Source organism: Choloepus didactylus, chromosome 19, assembly GCF_015220235.1.
Source record: "Choloepus didactylus isolate mChoDid1 chromosome 19, mChoDid1.pri, whole genome shotgun sequence".
Classification (NCBI taxonomy): domain Eukaryota; kingdom Metazoa; phylum Chordata; class Mammalia; order Pilosa; family Megalonychidae; genus Choloepus; species Choloepus didactylus.
This window is the reverse complement of record NC_051325.1, coordinates 8,111,086-8,135,426: the sequence shown is the minus strand read 5'-3', so window position 1 is coordinate 8,135,426 and position 24,341 is coordinate 8,111,086. Positions and strand designations below refer to the sequence as shown.

The following is a 24,341-nucleotide window of genomic DNA, read 5'->3' as shown; positions in this document are numbered from 1 at the left end:
AAGGAGGCGGCTAACAAGGAAGAGAAAATCATGCTTAGAAAATTGAAATTCAACTGGTTTATAAAATGCATTATGGTACAGATATTTGACATAAATATAATTAACAGGTGTATTGTTTAGGAACACTAAACTCCAGTATCAATTATTAGGAAAATTAACTCCTGAGAGATGACAACTTATTGGTACATTTATGCCTTCAGATTGAAGAGACAATTTACATTTTATCTCCTACTCTATGTTTACATTGTGATTATAGTGTAAGTCAGAAAGGTTTGCTTTAGTGATTTCTAACTTACGTCTGCTAGATGATGAAAACAGGGAAACAAATGACTATTGTACATTTATGTCATTCTAAGTTTCTGCAGCAGTCCTGTGCCTGGAAGAAAGAAAATAGTTTTGAATTTAGATGCATCACACAACTTCAACTTAAAGTGAAACTCAAACCCTTTGAGGAAGTTTGATAACATTTTTCACAGTATTGGGGAAGCCATTTGTTCATTTATTCCAGATGACAGGAATCTGACCCATTTTTTTTTCTTTCAATTTTCTCTAGTTTCTACATCGTCTTGTTTAGGTCAAGGTCAAAATAAAGGCACAGTAATCCTGTATCCATTGCAACTCTGCAAATTGGAAGTAGTTGGAAATATACTGTTTCTGAGCATTACAAAATAACCCTCACGGACTTCCATTCTCATATCCACTGAGGAAGAAAGTTCAACCAAGAGTCCTTGGTGCAAAATGAGTGGGCACAATGACCTCAATCCCCATAGTTTAACATTTCTCTTTCATTTCTAGGTCAAACCAAGCAGGATTGCAAAAATTCATCATCTCAACTTTTTGCAAGCTCCTTAGGGTGGTGGACTGAGTCAGGAAGCACCAGCCACTTTTGAAGTCATTTTGTTAAGCTGGTTTCATTCAGTAGATTCTGTCACAGACAGGTTCTCTCTGTGAGAGTCACTCACTAGGAAATGATTCCTAGTGATGGCCTTGGCTCACTGTTTCACATAAGATGGTCACACACGCACCACCACAATTGCTTTAACTCTCAGAAGAGTGTTTGCAATTTTGCATAAGATCTTGCAGAAGTGTGCCTGCATGATGGCACTCCATGTTCCGCTCCATTTGGCAGAGGGTTGATGCTCTTGGTATCAGAGCTGTGAAGTGATTACATTTCCCTATTCTCTGGCACGGACAATGCACAAAGATGGGCCCAGGTGAATGGCCATAGAAAACTCATTTCCCACTTGTAGTCTACCACTTGGGTCTTTCATTTCCCTTTCCATTCCTTTTGCTTTTCTTCCTTCCATTGGCCACAGTGGATCAATTTCCAATTATGATGTCCTCTTAACCTGTTTCAGGTGCTGTTGTTCATGTAGCTCATTACTAATCTAAGATGGCATCATTGATGGGGACAGCAAGTGAGAGCAGGAAGGAGAGGAGATGGTGGTGAAAAGCATGCAGCCTTTGGGCACAGACCTGGGTCAAATTGTGCCCCTGGTACCTACTACCTGTGGGACCGTGAGCAACTGTCTTCATTAACAGGTATCTCTATTTCCTTCCAGAGGAATCTGAGGGTAATAATGTCCTCACCATAAACTCCAAGGTAAGAACCATGAAAATGTAAAGCAGTGAGCATGTGACTTAGTGTGTGCACTTAATACATGTCCACTTTTTTCCTTTCTTCCTTCTCCTTTCATGGTGTCACTCTTACCTTCAGCCTCAGAACTGGATTCGAGAAACAGCATCACATTTCCTGTTACAATTCACAAATTACTTTCCTTTGGTTACTTAAAGCAATCACCCTTAACAACTCCCTGACAATCTGTTTTTATGGTGGCCCTTATGGAAGAAACGAGAGAGAAGTGTCTGTATAGGACAGAGTCATCTCTCCCTGTTTGATTTCCCATTGTGGAAAACTAACGGTTTTTACTTTAGAAATTGCCATCTGTTTCAAATGCCACATAACCAACAACTTCTGCCTTACTAATACTGTTACAACTTACTGTATCATCACTACTAATTTTAGAATTTCTTGAGCACTTACTTGTGCCAAACATTATACTAAGCACTTCATATATAAGCCAAGGTAAACCACCACACAAGCAAAGCTGCTAGTCTGGAGGCCACATGGTAACAGGGATCATGGCTTCTCTCTCTGAGAGTCACTCACTAGGGAATGATTCCCAGTGATGGCCTTGGCTCGCTGTTTCACATAAGATGGTCACACACTCACCACCACAATTCCTTGAACTCTCAGAAGAGTGTTTGCAATTTTGCATAAGATCTTGCAGAAGTGTGCCTGCATGATGGCACTCCATGCTCCTCTCCATTTGGGCTTTAGGCATTAGGAGGTGGGTGGATCACTAGATCATCATCATACCAGTGTTAGGCTCACTATCTCATTTGTTGTTGACAATTTGGAGCAGGGTTCTCAAACTTTAGTGAGCATCAGAATCATCCCACAGGCTTTGGAAAAGACATTTCAGCATCCTCCTCACAGATTGTGATGTGGTGGGTCTAGGGTGGACCTGAAAAGTCTCCTTTTTTAACAAACCCCCAGGTGAGGCTGCCGCTTGTCCTTGGATGACACCTGAAGTAACACTGCCTGAGAGGGCTACTGAATTCTGTGATTTTCACCTTCACTCTGTTCCGTAAGACTCTCGTCTCAGTTGTACTCCAAGGTTTGGACAGAGAGAGCACCACAGAGTGCACTTCACACCATCACCTAAGCCCTGCAGTTGGTGGTTGTTAGTGTCTGTTATTTGTGGAGCCTTAAACCAATATGGCCCAAGATGCTTGCACCTTTGGGACTTCCAAACAGGCTCTCCCTACAACCCTAGGAGTAAGAGAGAGAGCAGGTATGTCAGAATAGTAAATCATGAAAGTGATTAAATGCGTTCTTCACAGGGCACAAAAGAATCAATTTATAGGCCTACGCAGTCTCACCCAATATAATTTCATCCTGGTTTACAAGGTTAGTCATGCACGCTGTTAGACAAGAGATGAGACATGGCTAAATTAAAGCTATGTGTAATCTGGAAATTTTTCAGGTCTGGTTTGAAATTCAATCATACCCTCACCTACTCACAGCAACATTTGGGATCTAGCTCTGTCAGGCTGTCAAACCTACTGAGACATTTGGGGAACTGGGGTGGGCTGGGGTAAGGAAGGGTGGGTATGGGAGTCAGACAAGCCATGAGTACATAATTCAGATTCTCTGGGCCTGTATTTCCACAAATACAAAATAGGACTGTCCATGATATTTACCTCACAGAGTTCTTGTGGGGATTGAATGTAAATGTGAGGAAGTAGCCAGCAGACTATCAACAACATAGCAATGCTCAGGTAATTCTAGTTTTATTTCCTTATTTTCTTAGTGCCTCCTGTGCATGAAGTTGGGAGGGAATGTGGGCTGCAGAAAGAAAAGAAATATTATGGTCTTACAAATTGCAAAGTGGTTGATCTCCTGGCAGATAACTGAATTAGTTTAATTCTGTTTTTTTGAAGGTTGGCAAGGGCATCAGGGACGGACCTAGAAACCTAGCAACCGCTGGTGACAGAAAATCTATAAAGTGGCATCTTGTTTTCAAAGTAGAAGACACATCTTGGGTGTTAAAGATAACAGACATGCTATGGGTGGTAAATGTTTATATAAAGACTTTATTGTGTGACAATGGATCATAGTAGGCCCTCAAAAGCTATATTAAAGTGCAAATTGTATTTAAATGGATGATGAGGGGTCCAACCTAAGACAGCATCCAGAAAGAGTGTAGAACCAGAAGTTGGGGTTTAATTCCAGCTCTTCCCCTAACCAGCCTAGGACTTTGTGACTTAACCATTCCTTCCTCCAACACACACATGTACACACACACAGGCACACACATGCACAAGCACACACATACATATACCACACACCTGGACCAGCTAAAGACGTTTAGCTTGGAGATAATCATGTTTTCTTTGAAGTGAGAAAGCCTGTACTTTGGATGCTAAATATCCCCATGTGGCGAAGTGTTTTGAAGTCAAAAGCTGGAGAAAATAAAACTTTGTTATTGGGGTACTGATGTTTATGACTGGAGACAGCAGCTCTGAAGACAGAATTTTGCTGAAAATCTCCCCTCTGACCTGATCCCCTCACAGCAGGCATTAGGAGGTGGGTGGGTCACTAGATCCTCCATGTAGGTCAGATCCCCGCTCTACCCCTTTCATGAAATGTGAGCTCTGTCTGTTCACTACCATATCCCTGCAGTTGGTTCAGAGTCTGGCATGTAGCAAGAATGAAGAAAGGGATGAATGGCAAACAATCCAGGTAACCCAGCCCTAAGAAGTTGCCCAGCAGCACATACAAATCAAATTGTGAAATGTCTACCTTGCCTAATTCTGTGTAGACACAGTTCCAATTTTCTGCTAGTTCCTGAAAGGTAATTACAATAATCATTCACATTTCCTTGTGGAAATGAGGTATAACATTCATACTTTCCCAAGGTGCATTGTTGCACATACTTCCTTTTGGAAAGATTGGACAATTAGCAGCTCTACCACAAGGCCAATGAGAATTATAAGTAATGCATTTGAAGCAATGGGAAATAAGACTTTTTCTATCATGAGCAAGCAAAGGTGTGCAGTAGAAGGCCATGTGTGGAAACATACCCCATGCCAACTAGCACCTATCGTCACTTTTGATTCAAAAGTGTTTTCTTCCCTCATATATTAATTCTGTTATTTTGTCTTTAAAAAACAGAATTTGAGTGTAAATTTTGTGCATGATATTAGGATAACTGGTATGGGTGACAGATAATATATAAGGCGATTTCTTCCAGTAAGAAATGCACAGTTAGTTGAGAACCAAGACTTGTACACACAAATTTACCCTTACATTGTGGGATGGCACTCCTACTAAGTGGATCCCTGAAAAGCTCAAGGAAGAAGTAAGGAGCAAGGGTGTTGGGTAGTGGAAGATTGGAAAGGTGGAGAAGTATATTATGATGAAAAGATCAAAGCGGGGGTAGAATGTATATGGATATCTGTGCGGTCAGGCCAGCCAAAGAATCAAGGGATGTAGAGGGTCAGTGGATCTTCCACTGGGGGGTGGCAGTTGCAGTGACTAGTGGTAACAATAGCTATTAGGTAAAGTAAAAGGAACACTGTTTTTGGAGTCCAAAGATGTGCATTGGAACTCCAGCTCTGTCACTTACCAGACAACTAACCTTCAGCCAAATTTATGAGCCTTGGTTTTCCAATCTGCAAAATAAGTTTACAGATATCTCCCTCAAAGGATCCTCCAATAACCTGACATGATAATCTATATGGCAAGAAGAAGTTTGCCAGCACACAGGGTATAAAGCAAATCTTATCACACTCTAGCATGAGAAATGAATCTCGAAAGTGGAAGCTAAAATAAAAGCCCAGCACCACTGTCTGAACAGTTAGGGGTCTGCATGTTTGGCTGAAGCATTTGGCAGGATCGGTTTTGACAAGGCTGAATCAGTGAGGTTACCCACCCCAAAGGCCACCATAAGACAGATAATCAGGAAGGCAGATAATGCAAACATCCATTCTTGCCCTAGTTCAGCCTGAGTGTCCAACAAAATGCTTAGCTTCCATTTGAATATTTACCTGTTCTGTGTGGAGTATTGAATCAGATAATTCAGCCCTTGCTGTTTTTATTTTCGACCAGGTCAGTTGGCTGGAGATATTGAGGAAAGTAATTTGTAAGTGCCAAGTTTCCATTTACCTTGTTTGAAATATAAACACAGATCCTAGCCATGAATGAGGCTGTATCTGGGAGGAAAAGGACTGTTACAGGATTGGAGATTTTCTATGAGAAGGGGTTCCCCAAAATGTGTTCACCTGTCTGTGCTTCCTTTTCAAGTCATTACTACTATTATCTACAACCTTTCTGGATTCAGCTCCACTTTCTCTTTCTAAATGACTTACAAACCTAGTGCACACTCTTCTTTACCATCTAATAATAATGATAAAAATATCTACCAACCAAGGCATTATATTTTACAGTTTACAAAACATTTTCATATAATCATTCACTTGCATCTCCTAAGAACCCTGAGAGACTGGCATGGTTATTTTCACTTTACAAATGAAGAATGAGAATTAGTAGGCATGGGAGAAAATAGGAAAGAGAAAAAAATGCAAGTCAAGGGTGGAAAGAGAAGGAGACCATGGAGAAATCCAGCAGAGGCCATTTGTATCTCAGTGAGCATCAATTGTGCAGTGGGTTCTGAGATAGAGATTTGCATCTCCCTGCCCTTCCTGGAAAGCCCACAACCAAAACTCAAAGGCTGCCTACAAGCTTCACTGCCCAGAAAGCGGCCACACCTCAGGTCCCACATCATACCACCTTCCTGCCCCACCATGCCTGGGAACTTACCCCCCTCTTCTAGGCCACTCTGATCTTTGCGAAAGATGCCCCTGGTGGGTGAGAGGGACAAAGGGGGATATGATGGGGCATCAGAGAAAATTCTGATTGTAGAGAAATCTGCACAAAGGAGAAAAAGGGCAGGAAGATGGGGTGGGGAGGAAAAAAACATGGCAGGTACTGGAGAGTCGACAATCTATCGCTGGTAAATGCACGTTCCGTGAACAAATGCATTGCAAAGTGTGCTCTGGGCTTAAAGACTCCATGCCCATCCACCTGGACTCATTTTTTGAGTTTTTTTCTTCTGATACCTTCAAAATGTTTAAAAAACTAATTATCCTCCTGTAAACACCAAGGACAGATGGATTCCAGCAAAGTGCTGACTGAGCGTGAGATAAAGCATGTAAATAGTAACTTGATGCTGCTGCTCTTTCATTTTCTCTGTATTAGTATTCATAGCATGTATTTATCTTTAGGCCCACATTTCTCAGAATGTTTAATGAAGATAAATACCCTGTCCCTCTGAATCCTCACTTTACCTTTGCCCTCTTTTGTCATCTAGTTATAAGAAAATGTATAGTCAGGACAGATAGGGGAATCTATAAAGATTCTGTAGATCGTCATGGCAGAGTTGGTTTGTGTCTTTACATCCAAAGACAAAAAGTATGACCCATGACTACCTTTTCCTGAATACGCCCTTCTTAAAAAACCCAACAGAAGTGGCCCATTTCCTTCTTCCCCTTGCCCACATCCTTGCCTTTCTATCCTCAGCTTCTTGCTGAATTCCATTCCCTCTTCTGTGGTCTCTGCCATGTCTTTATCCTAAAACAGGCCAGAGGAGGTTGTGACCCTGTGGAAGCCATCCTGTAGTGAAGCAGGGATGACTTGGTCACCTGAGATGAAAGCATAAGAGCTTTACAAGTCTCTGGTGTTAGGGGTTTGGGTATTTATATTTTTCCTTATGTGTTATGGGAAAAAAAAAAAAAGAGAGAGTTGCAGGCAAGATGGCATCATTGGGTATGCAGTGAGATTAGGTGGAAAATGGACCCAGGGACTGTGGGGTGATGGTGGGAAGTGGAGAGACGGTGCCAGGTGGTAACAGGACTATGTGAGGGTGTGAGGAGAGCCTCATTAAGAGCTGTGGTGTGGAAGCTTGAATCTAGCTGGACACTGGATTGGGCAATAGGATTCCTTCAGTGAGAGGAATAGAGGAGCCAGATAAACAGAAATGTTTTTTTTTTCTGGAGGAGAGAAGAGGAGAGGCATAGTACTGCGGTAGCCAGGGCTTCAGTCAAGAGTAACACTACCCCAATAAATAGCTATAAATATTGGCTGCTGTTACAGTCTATTTTTATTAACTCTTCTGTTGTCCAGACAGTATCCTGAAGTACTTGTACCATCCATGATGTATGACTCTCTGGTTTCTAGCTCATACCACCACCGGACGAGGAAGGTAAAGAAATTGCATATGATAGGAAGAAAAAAATGTTTGTCTCTCTATGTTGATATGGATTGCTGACCTCAAAATCCTCCTTTCTCCAGTTAACTTTGAAGTGATAAAGAAAAAAAATATTGACATTAGAAAAGGGATGGAAAGAATTGGAAGACAAGAATTCTAGAAGCATCTAATCTTTATTCACTCATGTCTTCTCATCCAATTCTGCCACATTATCATGATTAGATTGCTTAAACCCCTTCTTAAAATGCCAGCATTTATTATTTAACATCTTTTCTAAAATGCGTGACTCTATTTTGGGCAAATAATTAAATCTTTGTTCATTTATGTACACATGGTGGCCCAGAATCATCCTTCTGAATGCCAATTCTTGCATAATACGGTGACAATAAATATAAGAAATGTAGGATTTAGGCTGCAATATATGTCAAGTCACGCACAGAGTTGTGCTTTTTTGTTTTTGTTTGTTTTGTACAAAACCCTTCATATCTCTTTACTCTTACTGATGCATTTTTTTAATTCATTTTCCTAAAATTAGAGAAAACACAATGTTGTTGGAGAGCTCTAGATTGTTGATTTTTATCTAAGGATATTGTAATTATGTCACGTCATTTGGCTACACCAACTCCTCCTCATCACTTCACTTCACTTATGAGACACCACTCTTAATTGTTCTCCCCCTAAGCCTCTCAGTCTCCTTTGCTCTAGTTGTCTTATGTCTCCGACTACTAAATGTAGGAATTTCCCAGAGCTCATTTGTGGACAGCTTTGCTACTAATACTCACTTCTCATTTGATCCACTTCTGGCCCGTTGTCTTTTGAAGGTTCCCAGAATTGCATCCTCAGGCCCAACTTCCCCACCCCCCAATTTAGTCTTATTCTTTCCTATTTCCCTTTCAGTGTCTTCACTTGGAGAGCTAAACAGCCATCTCAAACTAAACATTGCCAAAATTAAATTTTTTATTTTCCTTCCATCTCTGCAAAGTAAATGGCAAGTCCATTCTTCCAGGGTCTTAGGTCAAAATCTTTAGAGATGTCCCTGACTTCCTTGTACTTCTCACATCTAATCCATCAGAAAAACCTGCTGCTTTTACTGACGGGATTTATCTAGACTCTTGTCACCTCTGCCCTTCGCCACTTGGACCTGAATGTGTAGCAACATCAATGGCGAAAGATTCGTAATTGCTCCTTCTTTGTTTAGCCCTTGTTCCCTTACAGTCTGTACACAAAAAGCCGAGTGATTGTTTTCAAACAGAAGTCATATCATCTCCTACACTGTCCCAGGCCCTCCACTGACATCCCAACACACGCAAAGTAAAATTTTAATATCCTCTGAATCTGGCCACCTGATCCCTTTCTGAGCTCAACTCTATCACTTTTTCCGTCACTTACTCCAGTCCCTCCCAGCCGGTCTCTTCGCTGAGTGTTGAACACTCTCTTGCTGAGGGCCTTGGCACGTGCTTTTGGCTCTGTCTGAAACTTTCTTCCCCCAGATATCTACCTGACTTTTCCCTTCAGGTCACATAAGCCTCTGCTCAAATGTCACTTCAACAGAGACGTCTTCCCTAACCAATCTATCTAAACTAGAATCCCTAGTCCTTCACTCTCCATTCCTTTCCCTGCCTTACTTGCCCACATAGCCCTTATTTCCACTGATAGACGTCCTCTTCACCCGTTTGCTGTCTACCTTCCCCACCGGAATGCCAGATCCCTGAGAACAGGCACTTTGCCTCTTTCATTCATTGACAGAATAATGAACAGTGCCTGGTTCATAAAAGTTAATCAATAAATGAATAAATTGCCCCTCTCCTACTTTTTCTATGTATCAGTCCCAGAGCCCTCACTTCCATGAAAGAAAAGTCCAGGGGAAAGGAGACCAGAGGGAAGTCGGAGACCTATACTTGCAAAAATGAGATTTCCTTTCTATCTGGCTACTTGTAGTGTAGATATGTCCATCAGAAACCTTTGAAAATGACTTTATTTGGGAAAAGAGTCTTTGCAGAAGTAATCAAGTTCAGGATCTTGAGCTGAAATCATTCTGGATTAGGGTGGGCCCTGAATTCAGTGACAAAGAGGTGGGAAGAGGAAGACAGAGAGACAGGGAGGAAAGCCATGTGAAAACAGAAGCAGAGGCTGGAGTTACTCTGGCACAAGCCAAGGTTCACCTGAAGCCACCAGAAGCTGAAAGAGGCAAGGAAGGGCCCTCCCCGAGAGCCTTCAGGTGCAGCCCTGTTGACCCATTCATTTCTGGCCCCAGAGCTGTGAGAGAATAAATTTCTATTGTTTCAAGCCACCAGTTTATGATCATTTGTTAGGGTAGCCCTAGGACACTACCACACTACTCAAATGTGGCATCACCTGGGGGCTCGTTGTAAATGCACGTTCTGGGGTTCCATTCCAAACCTACAAAAGCAGACATTTTAGTTAAGTTAGTTACATTAAAATCAAAAGTAGATTTCCATTGCTCCAGCCCTCCAAGGTGTTATCTGATCATTTTTGTGGGCATTGGAATAACAGAGCTCTGGCGTAGGGGGGCGGGGGGGTTCTCCTCTGCCCCCTGGAGTGGGTTTGCATTTCAACTTTGAAGTGGGTGGGGCCCAGAAATTTGCACTTTAATAAGATCTCTGGGTAACATCTATGCTCACTGGAGTGAGAAATACTGCCCTAGAGCACCCCCTCTTCCCCCCCTCCAAAAAAGCTGCAGCTTGCCTGATAGCTGATACTGAGTGATCTTTTGATGTGTCCACCTCGCAGAACTTGTGAATTATAAATGGTTGATAAATGAGAAAGCAACTAGCATCAAGGAAACTAATAAGATCAGGCACCCTGTTGTCATTCAAGTTTTGACTAGGGAAAAGACCCTGCCCGATATACTCTGCAGAGACAAAATTGTCAGACACGAGCTCACTGTCCGCTGTCAAGAAGTGGGCTGCCAATTTGAGCCAAGGCAAGAGTCCGCTGACAATCCTCACAGGCGCAGCCTTCCCACTGGTTTGGTCTGAGAGGATGGGGACTTTGTGCAACAGAGTCTAACACTGAGACAGGCAGATGGGAAGACAGGGTGGTTGCATTTGCATTGCATTTCATTCCTCTCTCCAGTGGTCTTGCGAAGAGCATCTCCTCCAATTAGCTGCTGTAATTAGTGTATTATTATCTTGTCACTGTTAAATTTGGTTTGCTAAATCATTCTGAACTTCCCTGACAGGCTGCTGATGCAAGGTCAGAAAATAACATTTCGTACTTATTTCAGGTTGGGTTCCTTAGAAGCAGAGCCTGTGTTGGGGATTTCTATTGCACGTAGTTTATTGGGGGAATGCTCATAGAAGAAGTAGGATGTGGAAAGTAAGATAGGGCAGGGGAAGGAGCTAAGCAACGATGTGGGTTTAGCTGAAGTTTACATCCAGCCTGATCCCATGGTGAGCTCTGGAGCATGAAAGGCACCAGAGATGAGATCCCACTTTAAGGCAAAGGCCTTGCTTGCCCTCTTCTCAGTCAGCAGCAGGCTGCTCCCAGGAGGGCACTGTCTCCGGGCATCTCCCAGTGAGCCCCATCCTGTGGATCCAGGGCAATTCTCAGGATAAGGAGTGCAACGATGAGCTGTAAACTGTCAACGCTCAAAGTAGCTTGGGAATGGGTGCACCATAAGTAAAGAGCCTCTTAGGACACTTATTAGTAATTACCCATCCATAGACCCTTTCTGAGCAGTAGTGAGGAGTAGTTCCTCCCTCTAGGTTGGAAGTCAGCTTCTGGTTCATCTAGGAAAAAAAAAGAAACTCTCCCACTTTTAGGAACTAACATTTTTAATTTAATTACCATTCACTGCCTTAAGTGCTCGGTAAATATCAACCCGTTTAATCCTCATAACAACCCAGCAATGTAAGTGCTATTACTAGTTCCATCTTACTGATGAAAAATCTGAGGCACTGAAAGCTTAGGAAACTTTCCCAAAGTATACAACAGAGGCAAACCCGAGCCTATACAGTCTAAATCCAGAATCCTTATACTTGGCCATGATGCTATGAGGTATCAACTGGATGACCAGCTCTTTGAGGGAAAGGATGGCAACATACGACCTTACTCAATGCTTGACATGTCACAGATGCCCATTTTATTTTGGGTGAATGAACTGCTAAGATAAGAGACAGCATAGGATAAAATTACACATCCCTATGGTCTTGTATCAGTATGATTTTGCCTCACAGTGAAACATCCCCAAACTTAGTGGAAACAATAAGTGTTCATTTAGCACTCAATTCTGGGGGTCAACAATTTGGGTTGGGCATAGCTGGGCAGTGGTGCTGGTCTTGACATGGGGTCCTTTCTCCCGCCAGTTATCCGATGGCTCAGCTTCCTGGATTGACTGTCTGAAGATGGAGTGATGGGGGCAAATGGGTCATGAGTCTCATCATCCATGCAGATAGCCTGGGCTTGTTCACCTGGGTTCCAGGAGGAGGCTAGACGTGCACAAGGCCTCTTGGAGCCTAGGCTAGGAGTTGGCACACCAGCACTTCTGCTGCATTGTGTTGGCCAAATAGAATGCAGAAAACAAGGCCCCTCAGATTCATCAAAGGATGAGACAGACTTCACTTTTTTGATGGGAGGAGCTACAAAGCCACATCGCAAAGGGAAGAATTGGTAGCCCTTTTTGCTTTTACCAGAGATCTCCTTTTGCAGCTGTTGGTTATATGTAAATGTGCAATATAAACCCTTCCTTCATATTTGTTGCTTTCTTTTAGACATAAAATGATCATAAAATTAATGAAGTTAGGTTAGGACATTCACAAACCTGTTCACTGACCATAAAAAAAAAATAAGTCAATGTACAAATCTTAAACAAGAAGCCTGCCTCTTCATGCTGTGTTTCTTTTTTATTCACTGAAAATATTGTAGAATAATCTCACCATCAGCTCTTTAGCCATACCATGAATTTCTATTTCAAGCAAAGTTAAAATAGAATAGCATGAGATTCAATGAAAATTGAGTCTCCCACCCACCCATTCTAGTACTCAGTTTACTTCCCAGTGTTACCAACCACAAATGATGTCTGTATATATTTCCAGACCTTATCTTTATGAATAGGACATTACTGTGCATATTGCCCTCCACTTTGCTTTTCTCATCTGGCATTATATCTTGGAGAGCTTTCCATATGATCATTGAACCCGCTACACTTTAGAAACAAGATAAAAAAGAAACAACTATAATTTTGAGCATAAAACTTCTTTGCATAGTAAACATAATACCATAAATAACAAAAATTAAGAGAGGAGTTTGAAAAGGATATACTAGTTTCCTTATGTTTCAAAACCTGTCTAGATTTGAAACATAAAGCTAAAAAATACCTAACATCTTAAAGTAGCCCCAATCTAACACATTGATTTCAGATGGCTCTTCTGGCAATTAATGGCCTGTGGTGAAGAAACATTTATCTGGAGTTCAATATTCCTTGATTTCAATGCAGTTTTCTGCCTTGTCCACCCCCCCATATAGTTAAATGTAATTAAATTTCAATTAAAAGCCCATTATTTTAATGTAGCATTATAGGGATAACATCTTTATAAAATTATTTGTATCTATTTATCTATCATTCATCATTTATATGGATATATGCATACAGACATGCCTGTATGCATGCATGCATGTTGACAGTGTTTATTTCTAAGTGGTGAGATGTGGGGTGATTGTGAAATATCCTTTTATACTTTCTTAAATTGTCTGATTTTTTAGAGTGCTTATATATTACTTGCACTACTTGTGTATTATACAAAAAATAACCCTTATAAAAATGTAATAGTAGAAATCACAGTAAATAGAATTTGACTTAATAAAAATGAACAAAATCACAATGGTGAGAGACTTGAAAATGTGTATGTAAAACTAATACTCTAATAGCAGAAGGACAAAGGACAAAAACAAACACTTCTCAAAAGTTAAAATATCATGGCCTAAGAAAATTAAAAACAAAACTGTGCAGCTTCTCTAGTAATCAAAGAAATTAAAATTGTAATTAAAACAGCCACTTTTTTTTATCCTGTTGGTAAAGGTTTATTGAAATAGGCCTTCTTACATCCAGGTGGTGGAAGTGTAAAATGGTTCAAATTTCTAGAATACAATTTGACAATATATGTCTGGGCTTTAAAAATGTTCATAATCTTTTGCCACTTCAAGAACTTGAGCTTGTAAAAATACTGAAACCTGCAACCAAACATTTATGAACACAGATGTATGCCATACTGCTATTTCTAGTAGTGAAAAACTGGGAATAATCTAAAATCCCAACAACAGAAGAATGACTAGAGTCTATAATAATAATAAACCATAGTGTCAATTTATTGAGATTTTAAAACATGCCCAATTTTGTCAAAGGGCATGGCATGTTTGGTATTATTTTATCTTTAGAATGACCAAGGGCAGCAGGGACTAGTTACATTTTACACTTGAGAAAATAGTCATCAGAGAGATTAGGAAACTAGGTGGAAATTACCAAACTTCCATGTGTTAAGGGTGGGATTCAATTTGATCCAAAACCAGATATGTCTCAATATTGTGTCCTTCCTTCCTCTATAGCCATGTGCATCCATCTGAAATGAGGTGTTCATTTTAATAAGGCATCTTTGAAACTGACTTGCAAATACTGCATGTCAGCTGTAAATGGTATTTCTTTTGTCTAAAGTTTGATTATAGATATAAAAAGACTTGAAAAAAAAATACATAACCTCAGATCTAGTAATTCCCCTTCTCATACTTATAATAAGGAGTTTGGACAAACATTTAACTATGAAGAAGTTAATGTGATTTACTTTTAAAAATATTTTTAAAGCTCTAGGTTAGCAAAATAGAAGAATCAGAAAATTGACTAGCATATATTTATATATAATGAATATGCATTCATTAAAGTGTTCAATAAATGTTCCCTGTCAACTGGATATCCATATGAAAAACAATGAACCTTGATTTTTACCTCACACCATAAGAAAAAATCAGTTCCAAGTGGATCATAGACAAAGATGAGTAAGGTAAAGCCATTTGTTCCAAATAGAAATATAATGGAAGCCCCCTTTTTAACAGCTTTGTTGAAGTATAATGCACATGCCATATAATTCACCCATTTAAAGTGTACAATTCAATGGCTTTTAGTATATTCACAGAATTGTGCCGCCATCATCACAATGAATTTTAGAACATTTTCATCATCTCCAAAATCTCTCTACAAACAGCAGTCACTCCCCATTTGCCCTAAGCAACCACAGATCTACTTCTGTCTCTGTAGATGTGTCTATTCTGGAAATTGCATATAAATGAAATCATACAATATATGGTCTTTTGTGTCTGTTTTCTTTCACTTAATGTTTTCAAGCTTCATCCATGTTGTAGCATGCATCAGAACTTCATTCCTTTGCATGGATATACCACATTTTGTTTATCCGTTCATAAGCTGATGGACACTTGGGTTGATCCACAGTTTGCCTGTGATGACTAATGCTGCTATGAACATTAATGAACAAGTTGATGTACGGACATTTGTTTGTATTTCTCTTGAGCATATACTTAGGAGTTGAATTGTGGGGTCATATGGAAACTCTATGCTTAACCATTTGAGGTCTGCATAATTTTACATTTCCATCAGCAATGTATCAGTGTTTGAATCTCTATATCCTTGCTGACTCTTGCCATTATCTTTCTTTTTGATTATTGCCATCTTAGTATGTGTGAAGTGGTATCACATTGAGGTTTTGATTTTCATTTCCCTGATGGCAAATGATGCTGAGCATGTTTTCATGTATATATTGGCCAATTTTTAATTGTATTATTTGTCTTTTATTGTTAAGTTGTAGGAGATCTTTACATATTCTTGTTACAAGTACCTTATCAGGAATATGATTTGCAAATATTTTCTCCCATTCTGCGATTGCCTTTTCATTTTCTTGATGGTGTCCTTTGAAGCAAAAAGGTTTCAATTTTGATGGATTTTCCACGTCACTCGTACTTATCTAAGTGTGCTCAGAAGGCTTTGCCTAACCCAAGGCTACAAAGATTTACTCCAGTATTTTCTTCTAAAACTATTATAGTTTTAGCTCTAACATTTAGGTCTATGATTCATTTTGAGCTAACTTTTGCATATGGTATGAAGAAACGGTCCAAGTTCATTCTTTTCCAAGTGGATATCCAGTTGACCCAACACCATTGGTTGAAGAGTAGTATTTTTCCCATTGAATTGCCTGGGAACCCTTGTTGAAAATAAATTGACTGTTAATGTGAGGATTTGTCTTTGGATTCTGAATTCTATTTCATTGATCTATATATCCATATTTTTTTTTACCATTACCACATTTTCTTTATTACTATAGTTTTGTGCATACAACATTTTAAAAAGTAAAAAGAAACAGGTGAAATTAATTTTAATTATATATTTTATATATATCATAAACATTATCATCCAATATTTGATCAATATAAAAATTCTTAATGAGCTATTTTATATTATTCCCTTAAACTATATTTACAAAATTCAATGTGTCTTTTATACATATAGCCCATCTGAGTTCCAACTAGCCATATTTTAAGTGCTCAATAGTCACATGAGACTATGGCTACCATATTGGACAATACAGCTCTAGAAGAAAGCATAGGAGAACTTCTTCATAATCTTGTAATAGGCAATGATTTCTTAAACTGAATTTTAAAAGCACTAACCATAAATGAAACTAATGACAAATCTGACTATTAAAACAAAGAACTTCTCTTCATTCAAACATAGTATTATGTGAATAGATGTGAGTACATATGTCTGCTAAAATATATGTAAAGAGTGCTCATTGCGGCACAGTTTATAAAAAAACCCAAAGTCCATCAACAGTGGAATTGCTGATCACATGGTGCTATATTCATGTAATGGAGTACTGAACAGCAATGGAAAAAAGCAGATAGTATATATAGGCAGCAGGATGGATACTTGTCAAAGACAAAATTCTCAGGAAAATAAACCACACATAAAAATGTACCAATCTTCTTATCCCATCAAGATGAATTGGAAGTAGAGACAAACTAACCTGTGGTGACAGCAGTCAGAATAATAGGTGGTTGTGGGAGGTATTGGCTGAGAGGGCAAAGGAGAGAGCCTTTCAGCCTACTGGTAATTTCTTACATCTTGATTTGGGTGATGATTACACAAGGGTAGATACATGCAAAATTTCATCAAGTGGGTACCCCTGAGATTTGTACATTTTACTGCATGCATGTTATACCTCAATACATTTTTTGAAAAGTTTAAAAGGATAATATAAGGCAAGGAAAGATTTATTCAGGTCAAACAACCTGGGAATGATAGGAATAAAAATTAAATGATGTAGAAGATAAATCTTTTCAAGGAAATAAAAATTGCTTGAGCTGGAGTATGATGCAGACTTCTCTAAGCTGTTTTATCCAATGGCTTTTCAGTTGACCTTGCCTGAAATTTAAATATTTTTATATTATGGAAGTTTTGATAAATAAAATGCTTCCCTTTTTTTTGAAAACCCCTGATATGTTTAAGGACCAGAAGAAAATAATGGCTATAATGAGTAAAAAAGAACTCTTTCAGCCCCAGATTTACAAAGAGGAAATTTAATGGAGCTCTTCCCTTAACTTCAAAAGCACCCTACCTAAGGGAAACCTTCTTTTCATAGAATTTAATGATCCAGGAAGAATTTTCACGAATGGCAAATTAGTGTGCTGTGCACAGGACAGGAAGGAAGCAGAAAAGCGTAAATGGGTTGGTCTATGCCTTAAAAACCCAGCAGTGTTCATCCTATCAGAGCTGGGCTTGAAGAAGATGAAATGAAGAGAAGGAAATATATGTTAGGTACGGGACCAAAAGAGAAGTTAGTGTTCATCATTACGGACAGTAACTCCCTAAAGGACCCATCCACTCTCATAATGACCAAACAGGGAACGAAAAAAAATAATGAAGTAGGTCAGGTTGTTAATAGAGATCCAGGAAGGAAGGCATATGCCATTTTCTCTCCTTTCCAGGGCCGAATTGTTTAATCCTGTGTCTTAGGACAGAGTCCCTAGAAGCAGAGTCTGAAATAGGGATTCCTTTGCTTAGGGGATGCTGTCAGGTGACCTTTGTCAGGGTCTGAGGGAAAGCAGGCTCAGGCAGGGTTAGAGGTGAGGCCTGCTCAGGACCAGCCCCAGCCTGATCCCAGGGGAGCTCTGGAGCGTGAGTGCACCACGACTGCCCAAACCCAAAGCAGGTGAATCACCAGCTGGGGGACGGGAGCACCAGGCAGAGAAAGGGGGTGTGGGGGAGTGCTGAGGGCATCTTTGCACCTTGTAGGAAGATGTAAGCAATCTTAACCTCACTCTTCCTAGCCTAGCCGAATGCATGGGTGAATATCTGGCTTCATTTAAGTCAGTCTTACTCAAACTTTAGCAATTGGCAGGTCACACTTATATTATTTTGCTGTATACATGTACCATTATCATCAAAGCGATATTCTTTAAAGTAACTATTTTTTTCGTTAAATAAAGTATACCAGTGTTAAGCAAAAATACATAGTCCAAAATACATAAAACTGTTAATATTTAAACACAATATATAGATATGATCTGAAAGCCTCTCTCACATAACTATTACTAAAAGTACCATGGTGTAAGGAGCACTGATTTATGAGGAGCCAAGTAGTACACTGATCACCAAATGCGGCCCTTTATTATAAAAGCCTATTTTGGTTTCTGAAGTTAACATCATAAAAGCTAAATCTTTGTGTTAAGAGACTGCTTTTAGAAGGCCCTATATTGAAAAGAATAAATATATCAAATGAGAGGGAAAACCATTTTCAGTCATTATCACAGTTAATCTTACCCCTCATGTACAGCAGGGCTTTCAGGGGACAGAATACTGGAAAGGTACATTTTGATATTTGAGGGGAGATCAAAGATTCTTGCAGGATGGCATGCTGAGGTAGTGTCAGTCAGTTAGAGGAGAGGGTGAGAACACTGAGATCTTTATGTATCATAGTTTGCTAGAGCTGCTAAGACAAACACCACACAATGGTTTGACTTAAACAACAAGGATTTGTTGGCTTATGATTTTGAAGGTAAGGCCGTGCTTTCTCCTGAGTTGGTAGCTTCTACCTCTTCTGACTCCTCTTTATCAGGCTCCAGGCATATGGATTCAGTGTGGCCACACCTAAATAGAATCTTTAAAGATCCTGTTAACAAATGAGTCCACACCTTAACTGATAATACATCTTTAAAGGGTGGGGTCCTATGTACAAATGAGTTCACACCCACAGGAATGCCAATTAATATTAACATGTCTTTTGTTAGGGTGTATGAGTCAATCTACTGTAATATGTGTAGAAGAGTTTGGGGAAAATGATAATGACATCCAGGAAGGTTTCAAAACTCACTTTTATTAAACTCCAAACTTCAATGATCAAGACCATTTTATATTAATGAAAATGTAAAACATATAGATCAATGGAATAGAATAGACATCTGGAAATAGACTCAGACATAAACAGTCAACTGTTTTTTGACAAAGTTGCCAAGGCAACTCAGTGAAGAAAGGACAATCTTTTCAACAAATCAGGCTGGATCAACTGGATATCCATATGAAAAAAATGAACCTTGACCATTACCTGTCACTATCATAGAAAGTAACTCAAAATAGATAATTGACATAAATGTAAAACCTAAAACTATAAAACTTATACAGTAAGACAAGAAAAGATCTTTGTGAATGTTGCGTAAGCAAAGGTTGCTTAGAACACACACACACACACACACACACACAACCCAAGGAGAAAAACTGGGTAGCTTGGATTGAATCAAAATTTTTAAAAATTGCTCTTTAAAAGACATCACCAAAGAAGCAAAAAGGCAATCCACAGCATGAGAAAATATTTTCGACACATATATATCAGACAAAAGACTTGTATCCAGAATTTATATCCAGAATATTAAAGATATATATGTCAAATATATAATCTCTTACAACTCAATAATAAGACACATTGCTATAAAATATGGGCAAAAATTTGAATAGACATGACATTAAAGAATATATTCATATGGACAATAAGCTCATGAAAAGATGTCCAATGTTGTTCATCATCAGGGAAATGCAAACTAAAACCACAAAGAGATACCACTACACACTGCTGGGCAAAGGGAACCAGAGTGCTCTGATTTAACTTTTAGACATTTTCCTCTTACATCTTCATAGCAGGTCTTTTCCAATTTCAAGGGCAACCGTAAGCAGGAATCATTACCAAGTCAACCCTAATGGGCAGGGGCATATATGGTTTCATTAGGCCAATTAAAAATTGATAATCTAAAGATCTGTTTTCATCTCTTCCATAATGAACTTGGAAGGCTCCGGATGCTCAGTTGCATGTGTCATTTAAGGCTGGGATAATGGGCTCCCCTGGGTCATCCCTCAGTGATGCCACTTCACTCTCAGCCCAGGAAACACATGGCACCAGCCTACATCCATGGCTTTGTCATATCCATGCCTGAAGATGCTTTTTTCTAAGTGCTTCTTGAAACCTGGGGTTTTGGTTCAGCTGCTGGAATAATTGTTGCAGAGAAGTGGGATTTTTGATGTTGGACTGTGAGGCTGAGAGGAGAGAGAGAGAGAATGAGAGAATGAGAGAATGAGAGAGGGGATGAGGCGCATTACTATATAAATGCCCTGCTTCTGCAATTGGGATAGGTCCATCATTGTCCCAGCTGTCAACAGACACCACTAAATGAGAGTACCTTTGCCATGCTTCATTTAGCAGGCTTTCCAGACTGGCTGGGCTCGAGCCTGGCTGAGCTTATAGACTGTTTAAAGTCTCTAAACCAGAGGGTTCATAATAAATCCCAGTGCAAAGCCAGGGCTGGAAATGAAGGGAGCCAGGTTATTGCATGGCTTTGTGATAGGGATAAAGTTAGGATCAACACCACAGAAAGGGGCTGGGGGAAGGAACGAAGAAAGGCAGACATTTTCTCAGGATTAATCTGCATGGAGTTTTCTGTTTTCTTATGAGTCTCACTAGTTGCAGGATCCTCAACTATCATCACGTCCATAATCACCAATAGCAACCACCACAACAGGTAATGGGTGCTGTGCAAAGGGGGTGGCGGCAGAAAGTAAGAGTTAATGTGGAGTGTTCAGAAGCTGCAGCATGTGGGAATTGTGAACAATGCAGAATGTTCTGTATTGAATGTGTAGGTATTTATTGCCAAAGCTGGAAAACTATAAGTACCAAACAGCTGAACTCTTCTTGAATGGCCTTCTGAGCCATCTGAGTTAGGGGAAACCCCCTTCTCAAACTTCTGTGCATTCTTCAAAGTGTCCCTCTTGGCTGTAGTGCCTCTTCAAAATGTCACTCTCAGCTGCACTGAGTTCCTTCTGTTTGTCAACTCATTTATATGGCTCCAGTGATTTAATTTAGACGCACCCTGAATGTGTGGGGTAACACCTCCATGGAAATTGTCCAATCAGAGTCATCACCTACAGTTGGTTGGCATGCATCTCCACAGAAACACTCAAAGAATTACAATCTAATCAACACTGATACGTCTGCCCACACAAGATTAAATCAAAGATAATGGTGTTTCGGGGGACATAATACATTCAAAGTGGCACAACTATCAAAGCTTTAAGAAGGCAGATACTTTTAGACTCAGGTAAATCTTGGACTGGGAAATGACTTTCGGTATCAACGCATAGCCGACACTGTTGGGGACGTGCCCACAGCCCAGAGGCTGTTACTAGCAGTTCCTGTCCTCCAGCACCAATGTCCCTGTCCAGGGCTTTCTCTGACTGCCAGAGCTTGCTCTGCCCTTGTGTGCAGGACAGGCCAGGAGATTGGGACCAGCCTCCCAGAGCAGTTGAGGACATTGATGTGCACATAGCCCAGCTCCCTCATGCCTCCTGGGGGATAACTCTGGAGTAAACTGCACAGCCTTTCCACGGTCCTTTGTCAGACCGAGCCCTGGTTTCCCACAGTGTCACCCTTGCCAGCCTCCCTTCCCACTGTCATCACCTGGAATCACCTCCCAAATGAACCATGTCAGAAGAACTGCTTCTGCAAATAGAGAGAAGAAAGCTTTATTAAAAACATAGCAGTTTGTGAACTGGGCAACACCAGGTAAAAGCAGGTGTTCCAACGTGTTAGAAGGGCATTGGGAATTTATAGTCCAAAAAAGATAAGGGAAGTGGCAATTGTCAGGTGAGATCTGTTCTAGTGGCTTACTGGAACATCAAGGCAGAAGGAAATTTGTCCGAAACTGTTTGATGTCTTTTTCTCTTCCCATTTCCTGTGAATCTTGTTCTCCAAATTGCACACACCTGAAGTCCAATTGCATCCCTGTAGGGCATCCTCCTTGTGCACCTCCTTTGCCCAGAAACATTTTTTAACCCAGGGTCTGAAGGTCCACTTAGAGTTCCTTTAACAACCACGTGCTCCCAAACCCTTGTTTCAGGGACTGCTTCTTGGGGAACCAAAACTAAGACACCAGGGGTTCCAGTAAGGGATTTGCCTCAATTGTTTAAAATAGGATAACAAACTGGGCCCAGCCTAAGTGTGCCGATAGGACAATGCTTCTGTGCAATATGCTCTGGTCTTCCATAGGTTACTCACCTCTGCTAAAAACGAGGTGTCACCTTTCCTGGGACCCCTGACATGCTACAAAAGCTGCAGGTGGGTCCTCGCGCCAGCTGGGTGCCCCATTGTCTCTGGACACTCCACTCTCTGCTTTGTTAATTGGGGTCGGACCCAGGGTTGGGGTAGATTCTCAAATCAGGGAGCACCAGGTCCTATGATGGGGACCCCATTGCGCTGCTGAGGAGGAGCCTGCCCCAGCAAGGACTACACCTTGGGTTGGCTTCAGACCCTTGCTGAGTCTGAGGTGGGTGGAGGTGACTCCATCACCTCTTTTGAGGTAGGTGAGCCCCTCTGTGTTCTTCTGAGCAGCATACAGCAGCTCCCCAGCACAAGTTCCAATCTGAAATTTTCATCTGTTGCAATCATGCAGCAGCAACATTTATCTTTTGTAGGAAAGGGCACCCACATCTCATACTCTCTTCTGGAGCCTTCAGAGGGAACCCAACCCTGCCAGCATCTTGAATTTATCCCAGTGAGACCCTTTTCAGACTTCTGACCTCCAGTACTGTAAGGTAATGAATTTGTATTGTTTTAAGCTGCTAAATTTGTGGTAAAGAGTTATGGGAAGAATAGGACATGAAAATACCCTATCCTATATTTAAAAAATGTTCTATAAATGCTTTATTGCAATGTAACATACGTACACAAAAGTACACATATGATAAGTGTACGGAAGTTTCAAAAATTGAGTACACATGTAATGAACTCCCAGACCAAGATCCAAAGTATCACTGGTCCCCCACAAGCCCCTTAAAGTCCCCTGCTAGTCACACCCCACTTAAGGGTTACCATTGGCCTGATTTTTATTAACAGAGATTAGTTTTGCCTGTTTATGAACTTTATATAAGCCAAATCATACAGGATGTGCTATTGTGCACTCAGCTTCTTTCATTCAGCATTATGTTTGTGAGATTCATCCATGTTTGGTGTGTACTTGTAGTTGGTCCATTCTCATTGTTGTAGAGTATTCCAATGTGTAAATATACCACAGTTTAAAATGCGATTTCTCTTTTTTGTAACAGCTTTATTGTCACCTACCATACCCTTTATCCATTGAAAGTATATAATTTGATGCATTTTTAGTATATTTACAGAGTTGTGCAACCATCACCACAATCAATTTTCGAACACTTTCATCATCCTCAAATCTACCAATCTCCTTTAGCCATCAACCCATCCCATTTCCCCACTTTCCCCTCAGCCCTGGGAAATCTCCAAACTACTTTCTCTTTATATTTGCCTATTTTGGGCATTTCATATGAATGGAATCACACAATCTGTGGTCTTTTGTGGCTTCTTTCACTTCTACCAATATTTTCGAGGTTTATCCATGTTGTAGCATGTATCAGTATTTCATTCCTTTTAATTGCCCAATAATATTCCATTGTATGCATATATCAAATGTTGTTTACCCATTCATCATTTGATTGGGTTGTAAATTTTTTTAGCTATTATGAATAATTCTGCTATGAACACATATGTACAAGCTTTTCTTTACACATGATGATCCAAACTGATGCAAAATATTTATTCTGTTAGTTATTTTATGCAGTAGTTTTCCTTCATAACAGACTTGTGATAACCACATCTTTAAATCTGTATATAATGTGATCAAAATAATCTTAATCTTTTAAATCTCACAAAAATTTTTAGTTTACAATCCACCCTGAATATCAAGCCTGCAAGAGTAATACAACATTTCCTATATCAAAATATTGCCCCCAGGAGAAGCTGAGAGCCAACACAGACCAAGATGCTTGGAGACACTGGGAGATGCAGACAAAAGGATGCTTGGAGATGCTAAGTTAAGAGATGAAGCCCAGAGTTTGCCCAGTACAAGCTAAGAGAGGACCTCCAGATGCTT

At 40.1% G+C, this 24,341-nt stretch overlaps 1 long non-coding RNA gene across 2 annotated transcripts; it reads left to right on the top strand.

Moving 5' to 3' along the window:
* The first annotated feature begins 982 nt into the window (after positions 1 to 982).
* Positions 983 to 24,264, top strand: LOC119515442. 2 transcript variants are annotated; one of them, XR_005213047.1, is made up of 3 exons: positions 983 to 1,603; positions 22,870 to 22,989; positions 24,203 to 24,264. It is a non-coding gene; the product is annotated as an uncharacterized LOC119515442 (long non-coding RNA). The 2 variants fall into 2 exon arrangements; XR_005213046.1 differs by having other exon boundaries at positions 989 to 1,542.
* The last annotated feature ends 77 nt before the right edge of the window (positions 24,265 to 24,341 follow it).